The following is a 12,505-nucleotide window of genomic DNA, read 5'->3' as shown; positions in this document are numbered from 1 at the left end:
GTTTCATGTAAGTGGCTATTGTTCGGGACGAACAATACTAAGAAAAGGGCAGTGTTACGACATCGGGAGTCACGTGACGCTAGTATCACGCCACAGGCTTCTCGAACGTTCACGTCCCTTCCTGAAATATCGGGAGCACGTGAGAAGTTCGTTGTGAATTATAGCGTTTGTTATAGAACTACTGTTGAAATTAAGTGTATCGCAAAATTGTATTCAGAAAAAATAAACCAGTTTTATTTAAGAAAGGACTTGTATCGATAAAGTTTCTTCGGTAAGAATTTTTACGGAAAATTAACGAACGACCGGAGGCGTAACAATATTGATGCACAGAACAAAATCACACAAATGTTGTTGCATTGCATCTCATAGAGCGTTGAATATTCATGATTAAAAGAAATAAAATATTGGAAAGAAATGTTTATACATTAAATATGTGATTTAAAAAAGAGAAATTTCAATGATTTGTATGTAAAGTGAAGATGTTCTGTAAATACATCGTGAACTCATGTTTAAGTATTTTCTGTTCAACAGTAGAATATTTAAGCATTGCTTCTTTACTCCTGTGATGAATATTTTAAAGTGTTCTACGTTTGAAGCATATGATTCAACATTCATTTTTTTTTTCGTTTAAGTTAAGTTCTGTATCAAGTGGGCTATCCTTTTGCTTTCTATGAAATGTAATACTTGGCGTTGGTGTGTTTCCAGAAGCTTCTAAGATCCGTCGTAACACGATTGTTGCGCCGTTATAGCGTAAAGTAATATATTAACATACACTTTTTTTTGTAACATGTAATATGTTATGCCAATCGTGTTGGTGGGCAAAAGAAAATATAAGAATATTTTCCCAGTTTTAGAATATTTTACTATAGGTGCGAAGTTTAAATGCAAAGAACGTGAAGGGATTTCTGTTATGTAAAACGATACGAACTTCACATTACCCTTGTGAATTTCTGTTACGGTTCATTATCCAAGCAAAAGAGACATCGCTCAGTTTGTACATTGAAATTACAGAATTACTTATTTACTATCGACACATTTAACATTTCTATCTTTTTATTTTCGCAGAATAGTCAAACTGGATGTGTTATAAAACAAATCGAGGTACTAGTATGATTGTTTTGTATACAGGTCATTCGGAAGAATTAGTAAACATTCAAGAAAGTCTGATCCCGAACTTTTTATTTTCATCTGAAACCTTGAAATGCATCTCAATATTCTCAGCAGCCATTTAAAGGTAGAAATACAAATTTACACCCCTAAAAGTAATAGTTTCTTTTATTTTAGGTTAGAGAACCTTTTATTTCCGAATGTGTCCGAAGCCTTATTGGAAACTGATGGGTTGATGAAAGTTGTATGTTTTCAGATTAAAACCAACCAACTTATATTTATTTTCAACTAACACCTAACGCTTCTTTAGAATATACTGCTGAAACATATTATTACTACTGTCTACTAATATTGTGATCACCTTAATTCTGTTCCCCTCCCCTCCCCAATTGCTCAGAGGTAAGTCTGCAGGCTTACGGTGCTAAAAATCTGTATTCGATACCCGTGGTAGCCAGGGCACAGATAGCCCATTCTGTAGCTTTGTGCTTAATAACAACCAAACCAAACCATAATTCTAGAGATAAATGAAATAAACAATAGCTCATAATTAGTTACCTAAATCTGTTACAAAACACGAAAATAGTGAAGTTGTAAAAAGAATAATCTAAGCGAATGTTTTTCTAGGTGAATTTTAGAATAGAAATTACTAAACTTTAAAAACAATTCCTCTTCTTCATGATGGATCTCTGGTGATTAATTGGCTATTCTAATTCCCAATTAGCTCTTAACTACAGGGAATTCACTAAGGAACTTTAATAAGTTCTAGTCTGTTTTACTAGCCTTCAATGGGCTCCCAGTTAATAGAACAATTATGTAATTCCAGGTCAACATTTCGTGATTTAGAAGATAATAAGACGATGTAATTGTTGACTTCCAAGCAGTTAGTTGTTTTCTGCCACTTTGTCCCCTAGTAGCTAAAATTTAAATTGGTAAAATCACAAACTTCTATTTTTAAAAGAAAACCAGGTAAAAATAAAGTTACAACAAACATAGTTACGTCCTTCATGTACACAATGGGCTATCTGTGCTCTGCCCACCACGGGTATCGAAACCCGGATTCTAGCGTTGTAAGTCCGCAGACATGCCGCTGTGCCACTGGGGGACGTACACAATGGTTCGTTTTATTTTCACAGTTTCCAGCATACTTACTGATATTAAAAAGAACATTAAATTAACACATGATAGCTTAACTTATAGAGTTTTGAAATCCCCTCTTTTGTATCATCCGTTTCTTTATTTTGTTTCAACGTTTTTGATAAATATAATATCTAATAAATATAAAGTTCACAGAATTTAGTAGAACAAAGACAACTGTTCAATTCACGGATATTTCATTTAATAACAACCATGGTTTCGCCCGTAAAGGCGTCATCTGGCGAAACTATGATCGTTATTATATTTGTGAAACGTACAATTCTCTTTGTTTCCTCAACTCTGTAATTTTGTAGTTTCACCAAGTTTCAAGTATTAATTTTATGAAATAGTGTTTGTTTCCTACTAAGTGTTAAAACATTATTTTGTTGTATTGTGTCACCCAGAAATATAATAGCCTGGCTGGTATTGTTTTCGTTATTCCATATCTTTGGTGTATCTTTCTTCAGCTGTTTCGTGTTTTTAACTTTTTTGTTTCTTTTAACTACAGAAAACCAAGGAAGATTTCTTTTATAAAGTTTTATCAATCAAACGGTTGCTATGGTAACCTGCGTATCTCCATCATATTGAAATTTCGGCACCGTCAATCCTTTATTATTTCGCTATGAAAATAAAAAACATTGTAATTATGTATTGCTTTTATCTATCTGTAAAGGACACGCTTTGGTGCTTTATACTTTTTGTTCTTTCTTGTCTCTCATAAGAAGTTCTTATAAAAAGTTTTTACACGGAAAAAAATCAACAATAAACTTTGTAACACTTTCTTTTAACATTATCCAATCAACAGTAACAATAGTAGCTTCTATTAACACTATACAATCACCAGTTAGTTAGTTTTCACAGTTCAATCAACATTTAATTTAGATGTAACTAAACGGTGTTGGAAAAGTCGGTTGGTTGTCCAGTCCAGGTGTTTTTATACACGTCATCATTTTCTTCACACTCTTCGGTTCGTTACACATTAGGCATTCTAAGCCTCGACTTAGCACTGGCTCTTTTCATGAGAAATAATTGTCTGCCCATGAATTCCTTAATGTTTTATAAATTACATTCGCTAATTTAAGTTAGTCCTAAAACAATAAAATCAGAGAGCTAAAAGTATAATTTTAACCAAACAGCAAATTAACTCAAAGGTCTTAAGCTAACATACATGTATTATAAACTAATATACAATTGTACGAACATATATGTGCATATATATGTATATATATATACACACACACACACATATAATGTTTAGTATACATGTATACATGTATATGAGTTCCGAGTCAATTATTTTATTAAATCAAAGCAGGCCTAATGTTTCGAAGATTGTAAACTGATAATATATAGGCAAGAATTAATCAGTTTCTTTCTGAAAGACAACAAAGTTAGAGTTCTTGAAATCTGTAATTAAATGCGTAAACGAGCACCCATTCGACAGTAATTATAGAATTACTTAAGTGAATAATGCGCACAGAAACAACTCAGGGAGGAAAGCTAGTGTCGATGCGCCCTTCGAACATTCCATGTTCCTCAGAAGGAAAGATGAAAAACAACCGATCCACTTTGAAACAACACTGCAAGTTATCTTCGCCATCCTGTCAAGTAGACTTTATGACTTTTTTTTTGGAATGTAAAAAAGTTCTTCAAGGGATTTAATATCACGAAGGTATTTGTTTTTATTATAAGTACTGTATAGCCGATTAACCTTTCAACGCTAGCTAGTCACCAATAACTTCTGTCCTCACTGTCCAATCATCAGTAACTTTTGTTAGCACCATATATTCAGCAAAGTGCTATGTAATTACTGCTCATTCCATGATGGCTTCTGTTATCATAGCCAATACAACAAAAGCTTCTATTATTATTATAGTGTAAATAACAATAATCTTATTATAATTGTCCAATCAACAACAACTTATGTTAACACTATCCAGTGAAGAATAGCATCTCCTAGCGCTCTCCAGTCAACAATCGTAGGTTTCAACTCACATTATCCAATCAACAACAACTTATGTTAACACTATCTAGTGAAGAATAGAATCTCCTAGCGCTCTCCAGTCAACATTCGTAGGTTTCAACTCACATTATCCAATCAACAACAACTTATGTTAGCACCGCTTAATCAACAGTCGTTTCATTTAAGGTTGTAACTCAAACCGACAATAATATTTATTATCTCTGTCCAATTCACAATAAGTTCTAATACTGTAAGCTCAACAACTTTTCAACACTGTCCAGTCAACAATAATTGAAATTAATTCAGACAAGTCAGCAAAATATTTTGTTTACACTGCCCAGTTATCAACGAAGCGTTTGTATAATGCTCAGACAACAATATTTTCCGTTAACATTGCAGCCGTAGCCACATACACACACACACACACACACATCTATTTTACATGAACAAATGTGTATGTGTATATTAATCTAAGAAATATAAAGCAAAATGCGATGACTCTCTCACTTATATGGTGAATCTAAGTGCATTCTATTAAACTAAGATTCACTACAATAAAAAATAAAATAAAATCTCTTTCTTCAGAGCTGTCGCTCAGCAAATTTTGATTTTTTGGATACCCTTAGCTCACAGAGAGAAGTTAACGATTCTTCACGTGACACTGTAAATCAAGCGGAAATGGTGATACTTATTGCAGGAGATGACGTACCATTGAAAAGAAATTGAGGCGAAAATTTTGTCATTTACCATCAAAATGCTCGAGATAGTAGCCGTCGAAATTTAGCACCGAAAGAAAGCATATCAGCGTTTTTTGAAAGCTCGAATATTGCGCAGTTTTTGTCCTTTACCTGCTTCCGATCAGGAAAAAAAAAACTGTTTCGGGAAACATAAATGTTTAATGTATATTTCAACATCGACGCTTTAGAATGAAATTGAGTTGATACTTTCATTAATTTTTCCCGTAGTTCTTACATCAAATGAAGTACGTTCGTTATATTTAATTAGATATGGTTTTCATACGACTATTCATAGTAATGAACGATAGAAGTCATGCAATCTTCTTACTCCCAATGAAGTACATTCGTTACATTCCATTAAATAAGGTTTTTAATACGACTATTTAAAGTAATGAACGACAAAAGTCAGAATCTTCTTACTCCCAATGAAGTACATTCGTTATATTCCATTAAATAAGGTTTTTAATACGACTATTTAAAGTAATGAACGACAAAAGTCAGAAACTTCTTACTCCCATTGAAGTACATTCGTCATACTTATATATATATATATATATATAGTTTTTTCACATGCCTATACCCCCAGTGGCACAGCGGCATGTCTGCTGACTTACAACGCTAGAAACCGGGTTTCGATACCCGTGGTGAGCAGAGCGCAGATAGCCCATTGTGTAGCTTTGTGCTTAACTTCAAACAAACAAACAAATCATACTCTCATTCAAAACAATGAACGACAGAAGTTATACAAATGTCTTATTCCAGATGAAGTATGTTTTTTATATACAATTATATATGGATTTTCAAGTAAAACTAGTTAATAACACATGTTACAATTACAAGTAAAACTAGTTAATAACACATGTTACAATTACAAGTAAAACTAGTTGATACACATTTGGTGTTACAGTTAAAATTAAAACTAGTTAAGATACATTTGACGATGCAGTTATAAGTAAAACTAGTTGATACATATTTGGTGTTACAGTTAAAAATAAAACTAGTTAAGATACATTTGACGTTGCAGTTATAAGTAAAACTAGTTGATACATATTTGGTGTTACAGTTAAAAATAAAACTAGTTAAGATACATTTGACGTTGCAGTTATAAGTAAAACTAGTTGATACATATTCGGTGTTACAGTTACAAATAAAACTGGTTAAGATACATTTGATGTTACAGTTATAAGTAAAGATTGTTAATAGCACATGTGATGCTACAGTTACATGTAAAACTACTTAATAACACATGTGACGTTACAGTTACAAATAAAACTAGTTAAGATACATGTGACGTTTCAGTTACAAATAAAACTAGTTAAGATACATTTGACGTTACAGTTATAAATGCAACTAGTTAAAAACACAAGTGACGTTTCAGTTAGAAGTAAAACTTGTTAAAACACATGTGACGTTTCAGTTACAGGTAAAACTAGTTAATGATGCATATAACGTTACAGTTACAAGTAAAACTAGTTAAAAAACATGTGACGTTACAGTTACAAATAAAATTAGTTAAACACATGTGACTTTACAGTTACAAATGAAACTAGTTAAGATACATGTGACGTTACAGTTACAAGTACAACTAGTTAATACACATATGACGTTACAAATAAAACTAGTTAATAACAAATGTGATGTTAAAGATACAAGTAAGACTAGTCAATAACGCATATGATGTTACAGTTACAATAAGAACTAGTTAGTACACATGTGACGTTACAAGTAAAACTAGTCAATAACGCATGTGATGTTAAAATTATAAATAAAACTAGCTAATGCACCCGTGATGTTGCAGTTAAAATTACAGTTAAAGCTAAAATTAACTCATACACATATAATGTTACAAGTGAACCCAATTATCACAGACATGGTTTTTATGTAAACAAACCTATCAACGCTGAGTCTGGTAAGCGGTTACCAACGAATATTAGTTGCTATAGAAGCAATGTTTTTCTGTAATTTACACTATGGTATTGGTACAAAAATACATATCTGTTAGACGATTTAAAGCAACGAGAACAGTAATTCATTTAGAACTTTAAAAACTTTCACACAATAGACAGTTTAACAAATGTATTTGTGCAGTAAACGCTTTAACTAAAATGCTATGCATAATGATGGAGATGAGTGAAGATATCCGGAATGAGTTGTCTCGAATAATTAGTAATAATTACAACGTATGAACATTTATTGTTTTATCATCAAAGTTTTCACTGATCTGTGTAACCTTAGTAACGAGAGGAATTATGATGGATTGTTTAATTATGTCTAAGTATGCTTGAACATTTAATGTGCCCCTTGGGTCATATGGTGCATGAAATTACACATAGTTGTACTTATTCCATTATTGTTCCCTGATTAGAAACTTTATAAACCATTCCTCTAAAGACACAACTTGAAGGTATTTGTTTCATCGACACACTAAGTTTTGCAAACCATCCTGGGAAATATACAAATGAACTAAAAACTACACATGAAGCCTTGCAAACCATCTTACCAAACATGCAAATAAACTAAAGACCACACGCAAAACCTTGCAAGCCATTATGGCAAACATGCAAATAAATTAAAGACCACACGCAAAGCCTTGCAAGCCATTATGCCAAACATGCAAATAAACTAAAGACCACACGCAAACCTTGCAAGCCATTATGCCAAACATGGAAATAAATTAAATACCACACGCAAAACCTTGCAAGCCATTATGCCAAACATGCAAATAAACTAAATACCAAACACTAAACTATCCTGCCAAATAAACAGATAAATTAAAAAAGACTCACTAGCGTTACAAACCATATTAAAAACATCCCACCAAACAAATAAAATAAAAATTATTTATTCACACAGTTATAGCCCCCCAGTGGCTCAGCGGAACATCTGAGGGCTTGAAGCGCTAGAAATCGGGTTTCGTTACTGGTGGTGGGCAGAGTGCAAATAACCCATTGTGCTTAACAGCAAGCAAACAAATCATACTTACAGTTCGCACATTGTATTCCTGTTTTAAACATGAGGAAAAATCTAAAGAAAATTTAATGACTTAAAGTACAATAAAACGTACGTTTATTTTAAAGTAAACACTTCTTCCCGAGAAACTTAGTTCTGACCGTTAAAATTAGTTTCTTCCATTTGATGGAAAACCAGTTCTGACAGTTAAAAGTTTTCTAAACTTGACAGAGAAACTAGTTCTGACCGATAAAAGTACTTTTCTCCATTTATCAGATAAACTAGATTTGACCGTTAAAAGTAGTTTACTCCACTTGATATAGAAACTAGTTCTGACCGTTAAAAGTAGTTTACTTCACTTGATATAGAAACTAGTTCTGACCGATAAAAGTACTTTTCTCCATTTATCAGATAAACTAGATTTGACCGTTAAAAGTAGTTTACTCCACTTGATATAGAAACTAGTTCTGACCGTTAAAAGTAGTTTACTCCACTTGATATAGAAACTAGTTCTGACCGTTAAAAGTAGTTTACTCCACTTGATATAGAAACTAATTCTCTCAAATTACATGGCTATACTTAGTGAAATATAACTATTTTGAACCACCAACACACGACCCAAAATGTACAATGTGTTTGTTTGTAATTAAGCACAAAGCTACACAATGGTGCTCTGCCCACCACGGGTATCGAAACCTGGACATACCGCTGTGTTACTGGGGGGCGGTACAATAATAAAACTTCGTAATTTTTACAATATACATGTAGGATTAGACTGCATATTTTATATGTTGTAGGAACTTTAGTTGAGTGTAGTAGTTTTATTCGGATTCTTAATGGATAGCAAAATTGCACGTTTTATATACACATTATTTAACATATATTCTTTAAAATTGCAACTAAATGCTTGCATGATATTTAAGCATGTCAGTTAAATCACCGGAAATTTATACACATATAATTTAACTGACACTTTATTAGCAAACCAAATCTTTGCTGGACAGACTACTTTCATTTGTAATCTATCAGTAGCCAAAGTTAATTATATTTTTCCATCACTTTCATTAACCAATATTTCTTAAGGACCTGGCGTGGCTCAGTGGTTAGTATGCTGGACTGTGAATCCAAAGGTTCATGGCTAACGTCTAGTTACCATAAATTTGCGCTCTGCACTTCAGGGTCATGGGTGCGTTATAAGACTGAGGTCAAATGCCACTTTTGATCAGTATAACCTAAGAGTTAGAGGTAGGTAATGTTGACTAGCTACCTTCCCTCTAATATATCAGTTAAAAATCAGACAACTAGTGCAGATATCCCTTGCATAATTTGTGAGAATATCCGAAACAAACAAATTAACTCAGGACTTGACAAAGATACCACTTTTTAAACAAATAACTATTTGTTCTAACTTATTGATCACCTTTCTGAATGCTTTTTTCACATACCTCATCAGTGTTAATAATAATTATCATTCAGACAGATTAAATGTACAACTAGAATTGATACTTGTCGTGTTCGTTTATTATACGATTGGCTGATTTAAACTCTCATTGTTTAAAGTCTTACGCATTCCCATGTTTTAGTATGTTAAATTGACGAGTTGCTTTCAGTTAGTTCGATAACAAATCCAAAGCAGAGGAACTTTAGTTTCTACTTTTCTCTGCTTTGTAAAGATGAACAATGCCACTGTTTTGCTTGTACTTACAAACATAGTTATCTGTAACTCATATGAATATCTACTATTTTCAAAGCTTTATCAAAATCTACTTCCTCCTCAAGAAGGTTCCTACAGACAAAAAGTAAAAGTAGACATCATACAGAAAGATCCAATTGTTCCTGACATTCTTTCAACACAGCCGTAAATTACTAGTGAGTCTCTATCGTTCTTTAAATCCTGTCAATAGAGCAGACGACTGCTGTGAACAAAGTAGATATCTCTAGGGTCTACTACCTAGATCACATTATTTATAATTTCGTTTTTATTCTTAATATTAGTCTTTCCCAGCTAACCTCAAGGGCTATAGATCATTATCAAAATCTTTGTTCCTCGGGAAAAAAAATAGCAGAATTATACACTTGTTTTTTAACAATTGTGAACACAACTTGTTAAAAGAGAACTTTAGCAAAAAAACAACTAAAAAATACGGAAGGTCAGATACTCAGAAAGACCATTACACTACCTTATCTTAAAGATTGCCATAGTACTTTCTATTAATTAAGATTTTTGTTAATCACATTTCATAAGATATGCACATTTTAAACTTAAAAACACTAATTTTTGCACTTCAATGGGCTGGTTCGATTAGGTTGGATGCAACAAGGAATATTGAAATATCACTATGAATTAAAACCTTTGTTGTTTTTGTAGAATTTTATACAAAGCTACTCAGGAAATATCTGTACTAGCCGTTTCTAATTTTGAAATGATATACTAAAGGGAAGTTAGCTAGTCAATACCACTCACCGTCAACTCTTTGGCTCCTCTCTCATCGAATAGTGAAATTTAACCGTCACTCTTATAACGCACCCATGGCCTCAAAATGCGAAGCATGATAGTTTTTGGCAGTAATGGGGCTCGAACCACGGGTTCTCGGATCCACAGTCCGATATACTAATCACAGGGCCGCGTTCGGTCCGACTTAAAAAGAAAATATTAATAAATATTTGGTCAAAACCAATATTGGGACTGTAATTAGCAGTGTAAACAAGATCGTTCATGAAGTTTTACTCATCTTCAAAGAGAGTCACCTTTAATTAAAAACGTTTGGGCAAAGTAAGTATCCATCTTTTTTATAACTTTCTCGAAGCTAGTTTCTTCGTGTTATTTATGAGGCTTGCTAGTAAATTATTTGTATTTTGTAGAAATAGCTTCGTTGAATAATTCAAATAAATAAAAATAAGGGGAAACGTATTGCAATGTTTATATTTTAAAATTACCCTCCTAATGGCTTGAGGATTTATTACGTTAAAATTCTAGATTCTATGCCTGTGGTGGGCCCAGGACAGATAGCCTTACGTGCAGCTTTATGCTAAACAACAAATAAAACATTTCGAAAGAGTAACGAACAATATCTATATGTGTGTGTGTTTTAAATCTTTGAGAACTAAGTTTGAAGCAAACTTACAACTGGAAAACTTCTTTAAAGACTTCTATTCAGATGTTTACTAAAATCATGATAGAGTATTATTCAAGAACTTACCGTTAAAGTTCCTGTAGTCAGGTGATGCTGTGGGTAGCTCTACCAGTATCAAAAATAAAGTCCATTCCACACCCTCTTCGCACTCGTCAACTTAAACTGTTTCGACGTCAGGATTTCCAAATATTCAAGCGGCAGCAGAAACGCGGGAAAATTCTTCAATGCGTACTTACCACCCGACGGTTTTGCGAATATTACTGCGAAAACGATTCACTGTCGCATTACTACAGTGGACATCGATTTCCCAGTTGTGTCACAAGGGGCGCTGTAATCAGGATATGTGTATGCTTTGAATGAGTCATGTTAATAGGCCTTGTTTAGTTTGCCCTCTTTGGTTACAAAAACGCAAAATATTTTCCCTGTGCATTCAGTATTCAGTGTGAAATGTGATATTCTTGTTTTTAATATCTATGTTTTAGTATAATTTTACTTTAAAATTGAAGGAAGAAATTATTTTGTTGAAGCATGATATGGTAATGTATTCTTTCCGTGATAAGTCAAAAAACATTTTTAACGAGTCCTTTGAAAGTCGGAGATACTCGAAATTTTTTTCAACCCACATGTTTTATTATGTCTGTGGTTCCATCATGTAGTTTATAGCATTTAATTACTTTTTCTTTAAATGAAATATCTTTTTCCCCCCAAAAAAATTGTGCTATGGTCAAAGCAACTCATTAAACCCAGATAAACCCTATATTATCCACTTGTCTCTGTATTAATGCAGTTTCGAGAATTCATACCGTTATAAGTAACCCTGGGAAAGAACAAGACTAAAAATGCTCAGACCTCATAACATGGTGAGCTGTATTAATCAGCGCGTCTAATTTGTCTTTCTTGATTCATCCCAAAGTAAACCACTTTCAGTTAAGTTACTTACGTTGTAAAGGAAAACTTAAATGTCCTAACATAAACAATGTCAAAGGGGGGGGGTCAATTTATACAAGTAGAAATATATGAAGGTAATATTTTAAGCAGACATAAAGATGAAGTGATCACGTAATAAACAAGATGGATGCGTATATAAAGATCAGGTTGCCTTAATACGTAAATTACGTCACACATTGAAATGATGAAAACTTCACAGGTGTAAAAACGAAAAATGTCGTGACTGATAATTTTAATATACTAAAAACATAATGTACACTTGGATTTTTTTACGCTATCGTTCGGATTATATATATATATATATATACACGTATACATCAGTCTAGAAGAGTAGTGAAACCTACGAAATCAGTACTTTTAAAGTACATGTGACTGTGTCAGGAAAGGCTTGTCGTTGCTTTCCAAAGCAGGGGGAACCTTAATGTATTACACAGTAATCTTGTCATTTGTTGTTGTTTTTTTCTCGTTAAAATACACAGTACGTCACACGGTAAAAACACTTCTCATGTTATATTCAATGGACAGAAGACAAA

At 32.9% G+C, this 12,505-nt stretch overlaps 1 protein-coding gene across 1 annotated transcript in view; it reads right to left on the bottom strand.

Annotated features, from left to right (window-relative positions):
* Positions 1–11,279, bottom strand: part of LOC111085479 — a 24,037-nt gene extending 12,758 nt beyond the window's left edge. The window contains exon 1 of the mRNA XM_022384267.1: positions 11,091–11,279. The gene's annotated coding sequence lies outside the window, so the exon portion shown is untranslated. The remainder of the gene's footprint in view (positions 1–11,090) is intronic.
* Positions 11,280–12,505: the final 1,226 nt, after the last annotated feature.

The sequence above is a fragment of the Limulus polyphemus genome, unplaced genomic scaffold (assembly GCF_000517525.1).
Source record: "Limulus polyphemus unplaced genomic scaffold, Limulus_polyphemus-2.1.2 Scaffold418, whole genome shotgun sequence".
NCBI classification, from domain to species: domain Eukaryota; kingdom Metazoa; phylum Arthropoda; class Merostomata; order Xiphosura; family Limulidae; genus Limulus; species Limulus polyphemus.
The sequence above is the reverse complement of the archived record's forward strand: the minus strand, read 5'-3'. Positions and strand labels throughout refer to the sequence as shown.